At 42.1% G+C, this 22,299-nt stretch overlaps 1 protein-coding gene across 2 annotated transcripts in view; it reads left to right on the top strand.

Annotated features, from left to right (window-relative positions):
- Positions 1-314: 314 nt before the first annotated feature.
- Positions 315-22,299, top strand: part of LOC106566225 (inositol hexakisphosphate kinase 1) — a 99,599-nt gene continuing 77,614 nt past the window's right edge. The window contains exon 1 of one of the 2 annotated variants that reach the window (XM_082959521.1): positions 315-1,044. The gene's annotated coding sequence lies outside the window, so the exon portion shown is untranslated. Of the gene's footprint in view, positions 1,045-12,429; positions 12,691-22,299 lie in introns of those variants that run through there. The other variant, XM_082959522.1, reaches the window with a different exon arrangement.

Raw genomic sequence — 22,299 nt, 5'->3', positions numbered from 1 at the left:
GGGTCCGTCATGGTCTGGGGCGGTGTGTCACAGCATCATCGGACTGAGTTTATTATCATTGCAGGTAAATCTGAACGCTGTGTTACAGGGAACACCTCCATCATGTGGTACCCTGACCACTCACTTTTTTTATTTGGTTTTAAATTGTGTGTATTCTTTTGAATAAAAAAAATAAAAATGGCTTGAATAAGTAAAGGTTTTTTTTATAAACTGTGCTGGAGTGGATTTAGCTACAACATAATGATTAAAAAACCAAAAAGGCAACCGGAAGTTGCGAACTTCCCCACTGTCGCTAGGTGGCAACAGCGCTTCATGAAATGGATCCGAGCGCAACCTGTCAAGTGTCCAAAACATTTAGCATTTTTACATCATTTCTTGGGTTACAAACTGATTCACAATTGTATAGCATTAGCTACTGGTTACAAAACTTTCACTCAAGCTACATAAAACATTTTTTGTAGATAGCTAGTGGTAGCTGAGTAATGTTATGAGGGTGATGATGGATTTTACAGGATGACATTATTATTGGGCTGAGAGTCGTGGTTTTAGACGGGAGAGAGGGACATTGTTGGCTAAATTGAAGGACCCAAATTAGCTAGCTGTTGTGCTAACCCAGGGGGGAACAACAATGCCAGAAGCGAACTGGCTGTTAACTAGCTAGCTAGTACAGTAAATGACCTAGTTAATAATGTGTGTTTACTCCGACATTTAGCTACGCTAACGTAGCTAGCTAAGGGTTAACCAGAGTACCGTTAGATAACTCATGTTAGCTAGCTAACAGTTAGCTGGAGACTTGGTCTCACGTTGCAAGTACATTCTATCTAGCTACATTTAACGTGAGTTACCCAGGTCTAGGTAACGTTAGTTATCGTTAGCTTGCTAGACTAGCGTCTAGTTAAACTGAGGCTATACGTTAGCTGCTAGGTAACATTTTTTTTTTCTTCGGGAACGACAACTTCATTCAGGGGTCTGTCTTGTTTGCCTTCCTATCTGGGATTTCACCGATTTGCTTCCATCTGTTAAACTGAGGATTCACAAAACCTGGTAAGTAAACAACGTTTGCTATACGTTGTTTTAATGTGTAACTAACTAGCTGTGAAGCTTGCATTGCCACGAACGTTGGTTTACTAGCTATCTGGCTGAGATGATCTCAAATATATTGGTTTATTAACATACATATTTTGGTAACAAGGCTAGCTAGCTATGTGACTAACGTTGTTTAGCTATCTAGCTAACGTTCAGATGGTCCACGAACAATGGTATCAGCTAGCTACTTACAATATAAAGATCTTTGCAATGTTTGGTTGTTGTTAATGCAATGTCTGTGATAGCTAATGTTAGCTTAATTATAAACATGAACCGTGATTGTTATAACGTTAGCTAACTATAGACGGCAGTAACGTTAACTAGCTAACTGCTCTTGTCATGTCCAGTAGCAGTTCTCTAGTGTTAAACAGTGGCCCGTCATATTCTGCCCTTGAAAATGACTGGCAAGTCAGATGGACCTCTACCTGAACATGGATTGTTATGTTCCGTTGTTTACTCACTTGCTCCTCTTACATTTTAATGAGAGAGAAAGAAAATAGCATCAGTTTCATTAGGAAGTCTTGTAAACTGGCAGGCCAGGCTGACTGACAGACATCCAGAGAATTCCCATCCCCTCTGCCCATGCCAGCACCTCCAGGCTTCAATCCTCTAGACCCCCCCCCCCCAGCCCTCTCTTAACATCACCACAGACCTAGGGTTGTTGCCTGTGTAACAGTTGTTAAAGTACTGTGTGAATTTCACCAGGTTCATATTTTAATATAACATGTTGATTTGTTATTATGCATGTCTACATCCTGGGAGTAGGGGAGTGTGTACTTTTTCCCTGCGTGCTCAAATCATTTTGATGCACTATGAGAGGTAGGCACACTTTTTCTGTTCGTCTTCAGAAAAGTTTGATTCTTTTAAAGCACAAAGTCATACACACAGTGTTTTGTTCATGAATAATGTTGTATATTTAGAGGTTAGTCATAAGTGGATGGTATTGTTAAGATGTAATTGTACTTTTTTTAGGATGATATTAACATTCTGAATTCAACATGTGGTTAATAGCTAGCTAAGGTATTAGCAGGCTATTGTATGTGTGAACGATGGTTAGCTCCTCGAATGATCCCAGTCCCTTGTATTGTGCATCTGTTGTAGAAAGAGGAGACGATTCGCAGAACATATGTGCTCTAGAAAATGTTTTATTTTCTTTTGGATGCAGACGCAGGATGCAGAGGGTGAATTCTGCTTAATTAAAACTACCTGATCTCCAAAGTCCACGTCTATATAATCTCAATCAACCACACACAACGCAGAGTTACACCTGCCTCCCCGCTGGGCTGTACCTCATCAATTAGCATTCGGGTCACCTGCCGAACGTGTCTTTTTCCATACCGAGCCACTTTCCAAATACAAAACAAAAATGGTACTGGTCACATACACATGGTTAGCAGATGTTATTGCAAGTGTAGCGAAATGCTTGTAGATCCGACAGTGCAGCAGTATCCCCGGTATGGGTGACCTCCCTTGTGTACTGAAGCTGACAGTGGTGTAGCCTAGTGGTTAGGGGCGGCAGGTAACCTAGTTGGGCCAGTAACCAAAAGGTTGCTAGATCGAATCCCAGAGCTGACAAGGTAAAAATCTGTCGTTCTGCCCCTGAACAAGACAGTTAACCCCCTTGTTCCCCAGTAGGCCGTCATTGTAAGTACGAATTTGTTCCTAATTGACTTGCCTAGTTATATAAAGGGTAAATGGTAACTAAAGGCTGTCTCTCCATGCCTCTTGGTCCCAGGCTTTGGGATAGTTAAAAGGCTGCTCTCTCCATGCCTCTTGGTCCTGGGCTTTGGGATAGTTAAAAGGCTGTCTCTCCATGCCTCTTGGTCCTGGGCTTTGGGATAGTTAAAAGGCTGTCTCTCCATGCCTCTTGGTCCTGGGCTTTGGGATAGTTAAAAGGCTGTCTCTCCATGCCTCTTGGTCCTGGGCTTTGGGATAGTTAAAAGGCTGTCTCTCCATGCCTCTTGGTCCTGGGCTTTGGGATAGTTAAAAGGCTGCTCTCTCCATGCCTCTTGGTCCCAGGCTTTGGGATAGTTAAAAGGCCAGAGGACCTGAGGGACCTACTGGGTACATAACTTAAAAGCATGTCTGACGTGTATTAGGGTGAACAATAATGGATTGATTTAAAAACCAATAGAATAATCCTAAAATGAATTCCAGAACTCACAGGCAGCCAGTGCAGAGACCTTAAAACCGGTTTAATGCGTGCTCTCTCCATGTATGTTTTGCAGTTGAGAACATTACAGTAGTCAAGCCTGTTTGTAATAAAATCATGGATGAGTGTCTCTCTATCAGCCTGATAGAGAAACGGTCACACACCATGGCAATGATCCCCAGGTGGAACAATACTCTATCCATTTTAAACAATTTCAGTTTAAACATGCAATGATTCTCTTCATTTATTAGGATATCTGTGGTAGTAGTGAACACATGTGAAATTAAGATTAATTAACCACTTTATTTGGACATTTGCACACAAGGTCCATCCCGAAACTTGACTCATTTAACCCCTCTGAAAGACACATACATCTATCGGTTTTTAGGGGGGGGGGGGCTGTTGTGGGTGGTTAAGTGCCTAGGATTTGATACCAGCAACCCTCTGGTTCCCGTTCATTTCCCACCAGATTTTTTTCCCCCTTCGGACCCGGGATTCAAACTGGCAACCCTTCAGTTGCCGTCTCTCCTCTCTAACTGCTAGGCTACCTGCCGCCCAGATGGCAGCATAAAAATAATTTTAGTCAGAAAGTGTGTGATGAAATTCTATTGGAGTTGTTCTAACTGTCCATGGGAAGACACACAGGATTGTGGGTAATTGCTTAGGGTTCATTGCACAAAATCAGAAGCCGCTTTCTCTCGTCCGGTCTCCCATCTCTGCATATCCTGGAATAGCTTACCACGAGTCAACACACACGACCAATGTAGGCACATCATGGATCCCTCCCTAACGGCACTCTATTCCCTATATAGTGCACTACTTTAGACCAGGGCCCAGAGCCCATCATGCATGCGTCCCATATGGCAACCTATTCCCTATATAGTGAACTGCTTTCGACCAGGGCCCATAAGGAATAGGGTGCCTCTAATAACTGTAACTTCCTCCTTGTCTTCCCACATAAGTGCTGTTGTTTTGTCAATGCACAGTAACATCATGGATACTTCCCAAATGGCACCCTATGTTCTATGTAGTGCACTTCTTTTGACCAGAGCTCCATTTGGGACAGAGTCGTTGAAGACCAACTGACTGGTCAAGCAGAAGCAGGGTCAAGACAGACTGACTGGTCATGACTGACTGGTCAAGCGGAAGCAGGGTCAAGACAGACTGACTGGTCATGACTGACTGGTCAAGCAGAAGCAGGGTCAAGACAGACTGACTGGTCATGACTGACTGGTCAAGCGGAAACAGGGTCAAGACAGACTGACTGGTCATGACTGACTGGTCAAGCAGAAGCAGGGACTGAGCCGACAGACAGACAGACAGACAGACAGACAGACAGACAGACAGACAGACAGACAGACAGACAGACAGACAGACAGACAGACAGACAGACAGACAGACAGAGAGCTCTGTTTGCTGTGGTGGTTAAGGTCAGGGCCTGTCAGTTATCTGATTTATCAGTTCTGGTTGGCTGTTTCTGTGGCTGTTTATCAGGGCTGACTGCAGGGCCTAAAATTAACTTTATGGGACACCAGCCACTGTAGCTAATCTACCAGCCACTCAGATTTTTTTTTTACCAGCCAAAATAACATTTTTCCCCCCTCCCCGCTAACATTACACCAACAAAACACAAAAAATGGATGAGCATGCTTTGTAGTATTTCTAAAACATAGGTGTATAACTTGTAAGAAGTAATGTGCTGTATTGTTTAATTTCATTTCATTTTTTTTGGTGACCTGAGTCTTTTTACAAAAATATCACAGATGAGACAATGTTGAAGGGCAGGAGGTTACCATGGTAATGCGACTCAAGTCATGTTTGTGCCTGTGAGATTGAGAGTCTGACTCAATGTTTTTTTTTTTTTTTTTGTCACACCATTCTTGGTAAACCCTAGACACTGTTGTTTGTAAAAAAAAATATATAAAAAAATAAAGAAAAGCCCAGGAAGCTGGACTTTTCTGAGATACTGGAACCGATGATCATACTATGCTCGGTCACTTAGGTCACTCGTTTTGCCCATTCTAACGTTCAATCAAACAGTAACTGAATGCCTTGATGCCTGTCTGCCTGCTTTATATAGCGAGCCACGTCCACATGACTCACTGTCTGTAGGAGCGATCCATTATTGTGAACGGGGTGGTGTCACCAATCATCTGCAATACAAAACAAAAAAACTAATAATTTAGAATCTAACTAGCTATGCTAACCATAAGTTACTGTATCTAATTGGCATGCTAACTAGCCTGACTGCTATCGTTACATCCGAAATGTGTTTGCAACAATAACAGCCGAGTTTCATCTCAGTGACTGTCTTTAACAACTTATGACATGTTGTTTGGACTGTTATGTTCATGACATTGTCACGAATCAACTGCTATACACTAATAAATCATTCAAATGTAGATGCTAACTAGCTATTCTAACCATAAGAGTTACTGTGTCTAGTTAGCATGCTATCCCGAATGTTACATCCCAACTATAGTGTTTGCAGCAATAATAGCAGAGTTTAATCTTAGCGATTTAGTCCAAACAAAATGTAGGCCTGTTAGAATAACACATTTATTATGAAATCTACAGACAAATCATTACTGAATCTTAGTTTCTCACCCTGTATCGTTGGTGCTAACGTTAGCAAATCTGGCTAACTAAGTAGCTATACATGCTGCATCTGTTAAGTCAGGCAAGTCAGTTAAGAACAAATTCTTATTTGCAATGACGGCCTTCCCTGGCCGAACCCTATCCCGGCCGACGCTGGGCCAAATCAGGGTCTGTAGTAATGTCTCTAGCACTGAGATGCAGTGCCTTAGACCTCTGCGCCACTCGCGAGCCCAAATGATAACAGACAAATACAACCTCATCGACTGTCCAAACCACCATTCAAAAACACTGGAGGCTTATTGGAACTAATAAAAAAAAGTATGAAGTTTACAAGTAATTCAATATGAAAATATAGGCTATTGGGAAATGGCACATTGGGTGCTGGAGCTGCACCTTCAGTCGGTGACGGTGGGAGTGGTTTTGCCGAATGGATTCATGGGAGTTTAAGCATTGAACAACCAAAAATTATATTGGAGTAAACTGACTATATACAGTACCTTTTGGACCCTCTCAGACCCCTTACATTTTATCAAATTTTGTTATGTTACAGCCTTATTTTAAAATCGATTAAATTGTTTTCGTTTTTTTCCCCTCATCAATCTACACACAATACCCCATAATGACGAATTAAAAACAGGTTTTTAGAAATGTTTGCGAATTTATTCAAAAGAAAAAAAAACATCACATTTACATAAGCATTCAGACCCTTTACTCAGTACTTTGTTGAAGCACCCTTTGGCAGATCCTCTCAAGCTCTGTCAGGTTGGATGGGGTGCGTTGCTGCAAAAATAGTTTCAGGTCTCTCCATAAATTTTCGATCAGGTTCCAGTCCGGGCTCTGGCTGGGCCACTCATGGACATTGAGAGACTTGTTCCGAAGCCACTCCTGCGTTGTTCTGTTGGAAGGTGAACCTTCGCCCCAGTCTGAGGTCCTGAGCGCTCTGGAGCAGGTTTTCATCAAGGATCTCTCTGTACTTTGCTCCGTTCATCTTTCCCTCGATCCTGACTAGTCTCCCAGTCCCTGCTACTGAAAGACATCCCCACAGCATGATGCTGCCAACACTATGGTACCAGGTTTTTCCTCCAGACGTGACGCTTGACATTCAGGCCAAAGAGTTCAATCTTGGTTTCATCAGACCAGAGTATCTTGTTTCTCATTGTCTTGAGAGTCCTAGGTGCCTTTTGGCAAACTCCAAGCGGGTTGTCATGTGCCTTTTTACAGAGGAGTGGCTTCCGTCTGGACACTACCATTAAGGCCTGATTGATGGAGTGCTGCAGAGATGGTTGTCCTTCTGGAAGTTTCTCCCATCTCCACAGAGGAACTCTGGAGCTCTGTAAGAGTGACCATCAGGTTGTTGGTCACTTCCCTGACCAAGGCCCTTCTCCCCCGAGAGTCTCGGTGGTTCCTAACTACTTCCATTTAAGAATGATGGAGGCCACTGTCTTGGATGTCATTTTAGTCTGTTTTGGAGAAAAACAAAAGCTGGTGTTTTTTAGCCACTGGTTCGTTGTTTTGTATTTTATGAGGACCATCTCTGGTTGGTTTAATGGCTTGCTACCTGACTAGCTTGTGACAGTTGCATGGCTTGTTTTCACTTGACATGGTTGTTATTCCATCACCACTGACTTAAAAGGCTCCCTCCGGTTCGAAATAAACAAGTTATTACGTCTATATGGTGGCCCTCACCCTCTGCGGCATCGGCCACAACGGTTTTCAGGGGAAATGGAGAGAGCCTCTGACGCGACTTCCGCTTTTGGACCTTAACAAGGAGACAACTCCATCTTAACTCCTCCTCCACATTTATTGGATTGGTTCAACAGTACAGAAGAGAACCTCCTCCTCCACATTGATTGGATTGGTTCAACAGTACAGAAGGGAACCTCCTCCTCCACATTGATTGGATTGGTTGAACAGTACAGAAGAGAATCTCCTCCTCCACATTGATTGGATTGGTTGAACAGTACAGAAGGGAACCTCCTCCTCCACATTGATTGGATTGGTTGAACAGTGCAGAAGAGAACCTCCTCCTCCACATTGATTGGATTGGTTGAACAGTACAGAAGGGAACCTCCTCCTCCACATTGATTGGATTGGTTCAACAGTACAGAAGGGAACCACCTCAACAGTTGTTTTCATTCTGCTACTTCAGGTTAGGTGTCCCTTGATGTTCTGGTCATTTGTCCATGTTTCTATCATCCCATGATGCAATTCCAGACTCTATGAACCTGGGTTCATTGAATCACCCTTTTAATCCCTTTCCCTGTTAATGTTAATATTAGCGGTGGGCATTTTAAATCATTTCATTATTTTAAATAATATCAGGGTGTTCTTTGGGGGGGGGCTGCTATAGTCGAAATGCATTGTTGCAACTTGGGAACTGGTTTGCTGTGCAGCCTGTTTGACTTGGGAGAGGTGCTGCTCTGCTTGCTTGCAGCAGGGGATGGGCTGGGGCCGGGGTATAAAATCATTGCCACTTGCCATAGGCTATCTATCATCCCATCTGGTAGTGCCTGTTGTCTTCACTGCATCAAATCCATGTAAAGAAGTTAGCCAAAATAGCCAGCTAATTTTAGGCTGTTTTTCTGTCCATGTCTACAACAACTCCATTCAAATTGAACAACAGCCTACCAGATGGCTGCTCATTTTAGCCGTCTCCTTCTCATTGTAACTAACTTAATAACCGTAATTCTATTTTGATGTACGGTGCCTTCAGAAAGTAATCACAACTCTTAGATTTTTTTCCCCCCACATTTTGTCTTCTTTTTCTTTTGTCAACAATCTACACAAAATAAAGTAATGTTAGAATTTTTCTTTCACTTTTGACATTTTGTACAAAAATTATGAAAAATCATGCGTGGGAGCTGTAGTTGGCAGCCACGTCCAGGTCTAGCCATAACTCGCCTGCTTCTCTCAATACTCTCTTCTTGCATGTCTATTCATCATTTAAAAAATAAAAAATAAATCTAAATTAGCCGTGAGGGCGAGGTGGGTATGGGGATCCTGATGAATCTTCTGTTGTTAGATTAGATGTTACAATGCCGAGCGAGCAAAGTTGACGCATTTGTATAATTTCATAAAACAGAAGACAGTCTGAGTAGGCGTTCACAAGTTCACTGTCAAGTAGCCTCTGAGTACCAGAGAGGACAAATAGAGCACAGCTTCGTGACTGGCATGCTTGCAGCTTTACAGCAAATACCAACTTTACCAGCTGTTTTTCCTTGTGTGATTTTTTTGTTTGTTTTTGTTGTTGCACGGATTTGATATCATTTCGCAAACTGTTGCGGGCTGTTTTTAAACTAATCCAGGGTCGCTAATTATTGGTTTGATAAACAACGTTGTTCAGTCACGTTACCTAGCGAAAAACCTGCTAACTTGACAATAGGTCTTAGGCTAATTTGATTGGCCCAGGAAGAAAGGAAAAGGCTCTGCTTACTCATGAGATGTTTCATATGGGTGTGATTCATATAGGTAGGATTCATATAGGTAGGATTCATATAGGTGTGATTCATATAGGTAGGATTCACATAGGTAGGATTCATATACGAAAGATTCTTATACGAAGGATTCATATAGGTGTGATTCATATAGGAAGGATTCATATACGAAGGATTCATATAGGTGTGATTCATATGGGTAGGATTCATATAGGTAGGATTCATATAGGTAGGATTCATATAGGTAGGATTCATATAGGTGGTGGAGGTTCATATGGGTAGGATTCATATAGGTAGGATTCATATAGGTATGATTCGTGTAGGCCTTAATGGAAGATTCAACTATATCAAAGGTAGGATTCGTATAGGTGTGATTCGTATAGGTGTGATTCGTATAGGTGTGATTCGTATAGGTGTGATTCGTATAGGTGTGATTCATATCGTCCTTAATGGATACTAAATTATACTGAACAAAAATATAAATGCAGCTTGCAACAATTTCAATGATTTTACAGAGTTACAGTTCATATAAGGAAATCAGGCAATTGAAATAAATTCATTAGGCCCTAATCTAGCCAGTCAGAACACCCAGCCAGTCAGAATATGTTTTCCCCCAGAAAAGGGCTTTAAATACTCCTCAGTTTCATCAGCTCTTCGGGTGGCTGGTCTCAGACGATCCCGCAGGTGAAGATGCAACATGTGGAGGTCCTGGGCTGGCGTGGTCAGCGGTTGTGAGGCCAGTTGGACATATTACCAAGTTCTCTAAAACACCATTGGCGGTGGCTTATGGTAGAGAAATTAACATTAAATTCTCTGGCAACAGCTCTGGTGGACATTCCTGCAGTCAGCATGCCATTTGTACGCTCCCTCAACTTGAGACATCTGTTGCATTGTTGTGTTGTGACAAAACTGCCCATTTTAGTGGCCTTTTATTGTCCCCAGTACAAGGTGCACCTGTGTAATGATCATGCTGTTTAATCAGCTTCTTGATATGCCACACCTGTCAGGTGGATGGAGTATTGTTTGAACTGAGAAATGCTCACGAACAGGTATGTAAACAAATTTGTGCACAACATTTGAGAGGTTTTTGTGCGTAAGGAACATTTATGGGATGTTTTATTTCAGCTCAAAAAACAATGTTGCATTAGATTATATATAATCTATATATAATATATATAGATTATATAATATATTTCTGGTGCTCCTTCAGTTCAGTTTTGTACCTGTCCGGTTCTGTAACATTTTTTACGTTGGGAGCTGTGTGTGCTTGTGGGAGAGTGATGTGTGTGTTTTGAGGGAGGGAGAGTGTGTGGGTCTGTTTACTGAAGAGTTACATTTTCATGTGGTGTTTTCACCTTACTGCCACAATGACTTGCAGATCATTATGGTTGTACAGTACATTCCTTCCTCCCATTCCTCCATCTAAATCACAGGTAGGATCTGTCCCTGGGTCTGTCCCTGGGTCTGTCCCTGGGTCTGTCCACGGCCCTGTCCACGGCCCTGTCCACGGGTCTGTCCACGGGTCTGTCCACGGGTCTGTCCACGGGTCTGTCCACGAGTCTGTCCACGGGTCTGTCCACGGGTCTGTCCCTGGGTCTGTCCCTGGGTCTGTCCACGGGTCTGTCCACGGGTCTGTCCACGGGTCTGTCCCTGGGTCTGTCCCTGGGTCTGTCCATCGCCCTGGCCCTGTCCATGGCCCTGTCCCTGGGTCTGTCCCTGGGTCTGTCCCTGGGTCTGTCCCTGGGTCTGTCCACGGCCCTGTCCACGGCCCTGTCCCTGGGTCTGTCCCTGGGTCTGTCCCTGGGTCTGTCCCTGGGTCTGTCCACGGCCCTGTCCACGGCCCTGTCCCTGGGTCTGTCCACGGGTCTGTCCACGGGTCTGTCCACGGGTCTGTCCACGGGTCTGTCCACGGGTCTGTCCACGGGTCTGTCCACGGGTCTGTCCACGGGTCTGTCCACGGGTCTGTCCACGGCCCTGGCCTGGCTGCAACAGGACTGTCGCCACACTAAAGAGGCTTAGAGGGTTCGCGTCTCTTGAAATCTCTCTCTCGAATACTATTGTAATAACGATAATAATATCTGCAAAAACACGTTCAGACCCCAGTCCTTCCTAACTACAGGTTAATGAAAATGTGCTAATTTGACTATTTCTCCAGCAGGGTTCCTCAGAGAAAGCCTCCACTTCTATGTCAAAGATAATAAAACAAAAACAATACTTTGATCTGCAAAAACCCTCCACTAATTATTATAGTAGTATATGTACAGCAGTTTTATTTTACTACATTATTTATACTGAAGTTGACTGTAAATACTACAGTGAATACTACAGTATTTATACTATAGTTGACTGTAAATACTACAGTGAATACTACAGTATTTATACTATAGTTAACTGTAAATACTACAGTGAATACTACAGTATTTATACTATAGGTGACTGTAAATACTACAGTGAATACTACAGTATTTATACTATAGGTGACTGTAAATACTACAGTGAATACTACAGTATTTATACTATAGGTGACTGTAAATACTACAGTGAATACTACAGTATTTATACTATAGTTGACTGTAAATGCTACAGTGAATACTACAGTATTTATACTATAGGTGACCTGTAAAGTACTACAGTGAATACTACAGTATTTATACTATAGTTGACTGTAAATACTACAGTGAATACTACAGTATTTATACTATAGGTAACTGTAAATACTACAGTGAATACTACAGTATTTATACTTTAGGTGACTGTAAATACTACAGTGAATACTACAGTATTTATACTATAGGTAACTGTAAATACTACAGTATTGACTGTGGTGTTTATGCACACTTTAGTCCGCAAAAACACAGGTGAATACTAAAGTATTTATACTATAGTTGACTGTAAATACTACAGTGAATACTACAGTATTTATACTATAGTTGACTGTAAATACTACAGTGAATACTACAGTATTTATTCTATAGGTAACTGTAAATACTACAGTATTTATACTATAGTTAACTGTAAATACAGGTGAATACTAAAGTATTTATACCAAAGTATACTATACATTTTTTTTTTATTCATGTGGGTTGGAGTGGGGAATTTACTGGAGGTAGACTGAAACCGGCTGTACAGGAAGGAAGGAAGGCAGTTTGTTATGTCACAGATTTACAAGGCTTTAATCCTTCCCCCCATTTTGAACGCTGAGCATTGTATGGTCTGTTAAACTGAGTGCCAGCCACTTAGTGTCCTATAGGACTAAGAGTATGGACAACGACAGCGTGGAATACTACAGTAGAATACTACAGCTAGCTCCGTACTGACAGAAGAGTGGTGAAAAAGGGGGTATTCTTACTGTTGGATGATCCTGTACTTCTCTGGTCATAAGAGCTGGGACTTGTCAGACGAGGATGCCGCAATGATCAGGTTAAGAGACTGTTTTATTTTATGTTATATACAGATGTAGGATCTTAATTTGACCTATATTGTCAAAGCAGCATTTTAATGTTTAGTCCACGAAGTTGCTTGATCAATGGTTAGGCTATTAGCTGGCCAAAAGTAGAATATGTGAAAAGTGCAATCCTGTTAATATAACTCTGTGTGTTAAGTGTTTCAATGAATGTATGTATGTAAATCACAAAGCTCATTTGCATTTCCTGCAGCGTAGGAACATCCCCAGCAAAACGTTTTATGTTGACATTTTGAGTCATTTAGCAGACGCTCTTATCCAGATCATCTTACAGGAGCAACCGGCTTCATGAGGTAGTCACCTGGAATGCATTTCAATGAACAGGTGTGACTTGTTAATAGTTCATTTGTGGAATTCCTTTCCTTATTAATGCGTTTGAGCCAATCAATTGTGTTGTGACAAGGTAAGAGTGGTATACAGAAGATAGACCTATTTGGTTCTCGTTAACGTTACCAGCCTTAGAAATTGCAGCCCAAATAAATGCTTCAGAGTTCATGTAACACACACATATCTCAACATCAACTGTTCAGAGGAGACTTTGTTCGGAGGGCAAAAAAGGGGGTGCAACTCAATTTTAGGAAAGTGTTCCTAATGTTTTGTACACTCAGATTTATACACATACACCATATAAATCATCTACACGCACACAGAGAGAAATCAGCTCAGGCAGGTTCAGCTCAGACCTCCAACTGTAGCAGATGTTAATGTGAAAAATAAAATATATCTTTTTTTTGTTGTTTCATTGAACCGGATCTCATCGATTTTAGTTCCTCTAATGAAACCATATCGCACAGAATTGTTTCTAACTAAATGTGTAGTCCCACTGTAGCTCAGTTGGTAGAGCATGGCGCTTGCAATGCCAGGGTTGTGGGTTCGATTCCCACGGGGGTGGGGGCCAGTATTTAAAAATGTAATAAAATGTATGCACTCTACTGTAAGTAGCTCTGGATAAGAGCGTCTGCTAAATGACTAAAAGGTATACATGTAAATGTATCGTTCCTGTGTCGTATCAGAGCCCATGTATATTAGATATGTATCCAATCGCCTCGGTAGAGAATGATGCACATCTCTTAATGTCTATGATTGGTTCAGGTTTGGTCCTGTCCTCTATGATTGGTTCAGGTTTGGTCCGGTCCTCTATGATTGGTTCAGGTTTGGTCCGGTCGTCTATGATTGGTTCAGGTTTGGTCCGGTCGTCTATGATTGGTTCAGGTTTGGTCCGGTCCTCTATGATTGGTTCAGGTTTGGTCCGGTCGTCTATGATTGGTTCATGTTTGGTCTGGTCTGGACCAACCCAATGTGGTTTTGTTTGGTGACGTTGCTCATTAAAATAATCGGCAGTGTGTAGAATAATAGCCAAATATGCAAAGGAGCATATTAAATGTTTCTACCTTTTTTTGTTGTTGTACCTATTTAGGTACATGACTCACTACTGTAGTGTCTCTGGATCACAGAGTCATCATGAAGAGAATGACATTCATATCCATAATTATGCATTTCTGTGTTGTACAGATCAGGGAAGCAATAATGTCATTCTGTTTCCGCAATTGTTACCGGGTCTAAATCCACTTCATTTACTGTAGTTCAATAACCAAAAGAGATATTATATATATATATCTCTCTTTTCACCTATATATATATATATATATATATATATATATATATATATATATATATATATATATATATATAAATAAATACATTTTTTCTTTTATTTTTTTAATTCAAGGTGTCATGTCATAGTTGACATCCCTTTTTTAAAAAGAAAATCTTAATTCAGATATTTACGTTTTTTTGGGGGGGAAAATGTCACACAAAAAAAATATGTTTTTGTTACCAAACTTTGTATCTGCAAAGTTCTTCCAGTCAATGTTTTTTTTGTTGTTGTATAATGTTTAGTGTAAATTGTTAGTCCTTGTGCGTCGAGTTGTATGGTTTGTTTTGTTTGGGATCCATTTTAAGTCACCGTGGAGTTGCCCTCGACATCTAGGTATAGGTGACTCAAGTCTTGGTGATTGACAGAAGATTAGTTGAGTCATTTGGAAATAGGTGTGTAACTTGATAAGTCTGTTTTGTATAACCCACGGATCGTGGCTCATAAAGGTAGACTATATTACTCTACTTGAAAAGGGGAAGTTGTTGTTTAGAAGATACACTGGCTACTGAGATGATACTATATCCTAATTCTGCTCATTTAGTGGAATATGGCTATGATTTGCTGTCAGTGTGTGGAGCATGACGCAACGCCAAGGTTGTGGGTTCGATTCCCAAGGTGGGCCAGCACGAAGAAAAAAAAAAAAAAACGTTTGAAAATGTATGCCCTCACTACCGTAAATGGCTCTGAATCAAAGAGTCTGCTAGATGACTCACTACTGTAGTATCTCTGGATCAGAGAGTCTGTTAAATGACTCACTACTGTAGTATCTCTGGATCAGAGAGTCTGTTAAATGACTCACTACTGTAGTATTTCTGGATCAGAGAGTCTGTTAAATGACTCACTACCGTAAATGGCTCTGAATCAAAGAGTCTGCTAGATGACTCACTACTGTAGTATCTCTGGATCAGAGAGTCTGCTAAATGACTCACTACTGTAGTATCTCTGGATCAGAGAGTCTGCTAAATGACTCACTACTGTAGTATCTCTGGATCAGAGAGTCTGCTAAATGACTCACTACTGTAGTATCTCTGAATCAGAGAGTCTGCTAGATGACTCACTACTGTAGTATCTCTGGATCAGAGAGTCTGCTAGATGACTCACTACCGTAGTATCTCTGAATCAGAGAGTCTGTTAAATGACTCACTACTGTAGTATCTCTGGATCAGAGAGTCTGTTAAATGACTCACTACTGTAGTATCTCTGGATCAGAGAGTCTGTTAAATGACTCACTACTGTAGTGTCTCTGGATCAGAGAGTCTGTTAAATGACTCACTACTGTAGTATCTCTGGATCAGAGAGTCTGTTAAATGACTCACTACTGTAGTATTTCTGGATCAGAGAGTCTGTTAAATGACTCACTACTGTAGTGTCTCTGGATCAGAGAGTCTGTTAAATGATTCCCTACTGTAGTGTCTCTGGATCAGAGAGTCTGTTAAATGACTCACTACTGCAAGTGTCTCTGGATCAGAGTCTGCTAGATGACTAAAAATATCTATGTAATGTGCCATGATGAAACTATGTTTTACAATGTTTTTTGCTAAATGTATTTGTCTATATTTGGTATTTTCCCAGTACTTTGCACCCCTACCCACTCACCCCAGTTCCCAGCTGAGGTTGAAGCATACGACATTGGCTTGGAGTCATTGGTTATGTCCCAAATGCCACCATATTCCCCCTTTAGTGCACTACTTTGGACCAGGACCCATACAGGGAATAGGGTGCTATATTCCCTCTTTAGTGCACTACTTTGGACCAGGACCCATACAGGGAATAGGTTGCTATATTCCCTCTTTAGTGCACTACTTTGGACCAGGGCCCATACAGGGAATAGGGTGCTATATTCCCTCTTTAGTGCACTACTTTGGACCAGGACCCATACAGGGAATAGGTTGCTATATTCCCTCTTTAGTGCACTACTTTGGACCAGGGCCCATACAGGGAATAGGTTGCTATATTCCCTCTTTAGTGCACTACTTTGGACCAGGACCCATACAGGGAATAGGGTGCTATATTCCCACCAGGGAATAGGGTGCCATTTGAAACTCAAGTAGAGACAAACTGCACTCGCTGCATCCAAAGAGTTGGTCATTTTCAATATCATCTTGGCAATTTTTAGTTTTTACTTAAAGCTAGATTTATGTTGATGACCTGCTCCTTGATATAATTCCTTTTGGTATAACTAGTTATTAGCCATCTTGGGAAAGTAGGTTTTAAACTCTTTCAACTCTGAACTGTAGGAGCACGCTGCCATAGAGAGACATTTTAAATGCTTTCTCCCAGTGAAACCATCTGTTGATCACCAGAGAAAGTGCCTGTAGCCTTTTCCCATCTAGATAAATCTTAACAGCTACTCAAAGCATTGAGCTATTTTTGAGATTGCCATTCATTTCCAACCATTGCCTAATTGCACGCTGCATCTCATATTGACCTGTTAGTCAATATCTCTCTTAGGGGGATTGCGATTTTTTTTGCCTAACAGACTAGATGTCAGCCATGGTGGCCAATGGCCAGTGGGCAGCACAGAGTGTTTATCATTGTAATGTGGGTTGGACCACTTATTCCATTTCTATGGTGGAAAGGCAGTTAACTTTTGAGGTAGAATCAGTCATTGTGTCATAGGCTACACTATATCATTTTAAGGTTGTTTGTAGCTCTGTTGGTAGAATGGTGCTTGCAACACCTGGATAGTGGGTGCGATTCCCAGAAATACCTGTACGTAAAATGTATGCATTCATGACTGTAAATTGCTATGAATAAAAGTGTCCGGAAAATGGCATATATTATATGATGTCTGTCTACATGTGTCTATGGTTAGATTACTGAAGCATTTGGAGTAGGGTTGCAAAATTCCAGAAAATCCCAGAAACCTGGCAAGTTTCTGGATGGTAACAACTTTTAATTTGGAGACTCGCGTGCTGTTCCTGGAAGTCATTGGTTGTTCTACGGATCAGCTGTGGTCCTTGGCGCGGCCTGGTGTGGACATCCTGGCCTGTCCTGCTCTGCTCTCTAGTAGGCTGATAGAAATAGCTCCTAATCTGGACCAGGATGTTACTGCAGTACATAGAGTTGGCTAGAGAGCGCACCTGGAACAAAGCCTGTTTTTAGAAGGGGCAGTGCCATTTTTGAAGGCTTTCACCATTTTTGAAGTCGTCAACTCGGTGGGATTATTTACAAACTGCCAATACACTCAGAAGAAGAACAAAAATAAGAAATTGACTACTTTTAAGATAGTTTAATGACTCTGTCAAAGAAGGCCCCATTGCAAGGATTGGAGTTGTCATCTTTCCATATCTATGTTCCAGTCTAATGTTGTGGATCCTCAGCCTTCCTGTCCTCTTGATGATGTAAGTGCTTAGTTAGAGCTCCACAAATCTCATTTGCGAATGCGTTGCAGTCACAACCCACATCCTGGATCCAACTGCATCGGATGGCAAATCTTAAAATGCACAGCAAGCAGAGATTACTGCTGTTTGTGTGAACGAATGAAGCCGTTGGTCTCCTATTCCTTGTCATGTTGTTGCAGGTGTTGGTTTGGCTGTAAACAATGCATTCCAAACCCCTCTTGACCTAAGTTGAGACACATCAGATCTGTTAATATGAACGCAATAGAGTCTAATCCCTGTCTTAGCTTGGGTAGGGAGGGGTTTCTGCTAAACTATATGGAATTGTTTTAAGAAGGTCGTACCAAGGATCATTTTGATATTTTATTTGGAATACGAAGACCCCTTGAAGTATAAAAAAAAAAAAATATGAAAACATTATTTGATGAAAAATTTGTCAGTACAGCAGATCTGTTAATGTTACGTCACTGAGTCAATACGGCAGATCTGTTACGTCACTGAGTCAATACGGCAGATCTGTTAATGTTAACGTCACTGAGTCAGTATTATAGCAGATCTGTTAATGTTACGTCACTGAGTCAGTACGGCAGATCTGTTAATGTTAACGTCACTGAGTCAATACGGCAGATCTGTTAATGTTACGTCACTGAGTCGTCGTGGATGAAAGGCTAGGCGATACGGCCTAAAAAACACATTTCAAACTTATGAGCGATTCACAATATAGAGCCTGTTTTTTTTTACATTTTTTGTAATGTTTTCTCTACATATTTTTTGTTGCACAATTAAAGGTCAAATACACTGCATTTAAAACAGTCAGTAATAATCTAATTAACTTGTGAAGTTATACCTAGGCTAAATATAAGCCTTCCACAACCATCAGACCCACTAATCATTAAATCATTTTTTCAAAATAGTTTAACCTTTTTTTTTTTTTTTTTTGCAATAATCACTGATCTGGCTTTCAAGTCTATGAAAAATTATATATATTTTTTTGTAACAAATATAACCAGAACCATTGCATAATGCACATTCACTAATAATGATTCACGTCTAGTAGCAGGCATTTATAAATCATTAACCCAGGTCTCTTAAACAATCTGTCAAGCACAAGTCCACGTGCTAGTGAGTAGCCAGCTTATCTTTCATATGTAAAGTCTAGCCAACGTGGATCTATTTGCTAGCTAACAAGGTTGAACAGTTGGTGAACTGTTATAACATCCTTCTGTCCGTCTCCAACTCAACAGCTTGTCCGCTTACTGTATTTCACATGTTGAACTCAAGTGGCCTACCATATTTCTCAGAATGAGAACGAGTTGTCCATTCCTTTTTTATGCTTATTGTACATTTTATAAAACACCGATTTAGACAGCTTGTATAACAGTCTTTGGCTAAAAATGCTGCTAGCGATACTCGGTGTCGCAATACCACTTGCGACAAACTGAGCTAGCATTTTCCCCGAATCGATGTTCATTGATTCTCTGTTTGCTCTGTGCCAGAACTTGATTATTTGAGACATAAAAAAAAAAAAGGCTATTATAATTTCTACACCCTCTATTCCGGTAAAATAATGTCTCAGTGTGTTTGTGTCCATAAGACACATTCTGTGTTGGACCAAACCTCAAATGTAAATAGTGAGTTGGAACCTCTTGTCAGAGAGGACGAAATTATCATATTTGTTTTGAGAGTGGCAACGGAGGGGCTTGGTGTGTGTGTGTGTGTGTGTGTGTGTGTGTGTGTGAGAGAGAGATCCAGAGGCAAAGGTTTCACTTCTCGCTAAAATCTCATTAAAATAAAGGAAAGAAAACATTTGGACTATTGCGCAAAAGCATAATTTCGAATTAATCTAATTGTTCCACAGGTGCATGTTCATTGAAGATCTGTGAAGTTATTTTGGATTTTTACACATTTTACAACCTTACAACCTCTCCCTGTTTACTAGGTGTTGTATTAACAGTAACAAGTAAATCCAACCTCTCCCTGTTTACTAGGTGTTGTAGTTACAGTAACAAGGAAGTCCAACCTCTCTCTGTTACCATGTGTTGTAGTTACAGTAACAAGGAAATCCAACCTCTCCCTGTTACCATGTGTTGTAGTTACAGTAACAAGGAAAGTCCAGGGGAGCGCGGTCTCCCTCAATGTCTGCAAGACAAAGGAGCTGATTGTGGCTAACAGGAAGAGGAGGGCACGTCACTATTACATCAGCGGAGCTGTAGTGGAGCGGGTCGAGAGCTGCAAGTTCCTCGGTGTCCACATCACTAAGGACCGAACACACCAACACAGTGGTGAAAAGGGCACGACATCACTTCTTTCCCCTTAAGAGGCCGAGGGGAAATGAGGGCCCACCCTCCTCTGTTATACAGATGCACCATTGAGAGCATCTTGACTGGCTGCATCACCGCTTGTTATGGCAACTGCACCAATTATGGCAACTGCACCAACCTAATTGCAAGGCACTACAGAGGGTGGTGAAGGCTACCCAGTACATCAATGGGGCCGAGCTCCCTGCCATCCAGGACCTCTATACCAGGCGGTGTCAGTGGAAAGCCATAAGACTCCTGAACAGCTAGGACCTCTATACCAGGCGGTGTCAGTGGAAAGCCATAAGACTCCTGAACAGCTAGGACCTCTATACCAGGCAGTGTCAGTGGAAAGCCATAAGACTCCTGAACAGCTAGGACCTCTATACCAGGCGGTGTCAGTGGAAAGCCATAAGACTCCTGAACAGCTAGGACCTCTATACCAGGCGGTGTCAGTGGAAAGCCATAAGACTACTGAACAGCGTCTAGCGTCAGGACCTCTATACCAGGCGGTGTCAGTGGAAAGCCATCAGACTCCTGAACAGCGTCTAGCGTCAGGACCTCTATACCAGGCGGTGTCAGTGGAAGGCCATCAGACTCCTGAACATGTAATCAAATGGCAGCCTGGACTATTTACATTGACCTCCTTTTTATTGTTTTTGTGCTGCTGGGCTCTACCCACACACCTACTGGGCTCTACCCACACACCTACTGGGCTCTACCCACACACCTACTGGGCTCTACCCACACACCTACTGGGCTCTACCCACACACCTACTGGGCTCTACCCCACACACCTACTGGGCTCTACCCACACACCTACTGGGCTCTACCCACACACCTACTGGGCTCTACCCACACACCTACTGGGCTCTACCCACACACCTACTGGGCTCTACCCACCCACCTACTGGGCTCTACCCACACACCTACTGGGCTCTACCCACCCACCTACTGGGCTCTACCCACCCACCTACTGGGCTCTACCCACCCACCTACTGGGCTCTACCCACACACCTACTGGGCTCTACTGGGCTCTACCCACACACCTACTGGGCTCTACCCACACACCTACTGGGCTCTACCCACACACCTACTGGGCTCTACCCACACACCTACTGGGCTCTACTGGGCTCTACCCACACACCTACTGGGCTCTACCCACACACCTACTGGGCTCTACTGGGCTCTACCCACACACCTACTGGGCTCTACCCACACACCTACTGGGCTCTACCCCACACACCTACTGGGCTCTACCCACACACCTACTGGGCTCTACCCACACACCTACTGGGCTCTAGCCACACACATACTGGGCTCTACCCACACACCTACTGGGCTCTACCCACACACCTACAGGGCTCTACCCACACACATACTGGGCTCTACCCACACACCTACTGGGCTCTACCCACACACCTACTGGGCTCTACCCACACCCTACACCTGTTGTATTCGGCGCATGTGACAAATGAAATGACATTTGATTTGACCAACACGCAGCGTTTACACACTGTACGGATGGCCCGGTCAGCGGTTCTATTTTCTAATGTCTCAGAAAGGAACAGGACAGGGTTACAAATCATGGAGATATATTCCTCTTTTGCCACAGGATTCTTTGGACTCCATTTTGTTCATGATTGTGTGATGTCATCAGCGTTGCCTTAGGTCTTGACCTCCCAGGTCGGTAGAGAGGATCTCCGTATGTTTCTCAGTGTGAATACTGCTGTCCTGTTTAACATCAATTCACCCACTGTGTTGATGTTCAATTTTGTTCATTTATTTTTTATTTTTTTTATTTTAACATTCTAAAGTTCAATCTATTCTACCGGGACACAAACAATGTTTTTTTTTAAGCAAATATGTTTCTCTTGAAAAAGCGATTCCATCCAGAGACAGATGTGTCCTTCTATATTAGGCCCTCTGAAACCCATGCGAATACTGTGTTTACTGACCTAATGTCCCTGGGGGTGGGACTACAGCGCTGTTTACTCTGTAGTCTGTGGACTGTGGGAGAGAAGTGGCTCTGGCTAAACAATAGTACAACATGGACTATACCATGGTGATACTTAGCTACTGAAACGAAATGTGTTGCAATTCTCATGGTTCTATATGTAGTGAAACGTGGAAGGAATCCCATCATTCAGACATTTTTAAAAGAGAATTCAACAGTGTTAAAACATGTATTTAATAGGACTGGTCGATTTGTTTGGTCGATAGGCTGGCTGTTGGTCGACCGAGATTTGTTTTAGTCAAGCAGTCTCAAAG

The sequence above is a fragment of the Salmo salar genome, chromosome 12 (genome assembly GCF_965601325.2).
Source record: "Salmo salar chromosome 12, fSalSal1, whole genome shotgun sequence".
NCBI lineage: Eukaryota > Metazoa > Chordata > Actinopteri > Salmoniformes > Salmonidae > Salmo > Salmo salar.
This window is presented reverse-complemented; position numbering and strand designations above follow the sequence as displayed.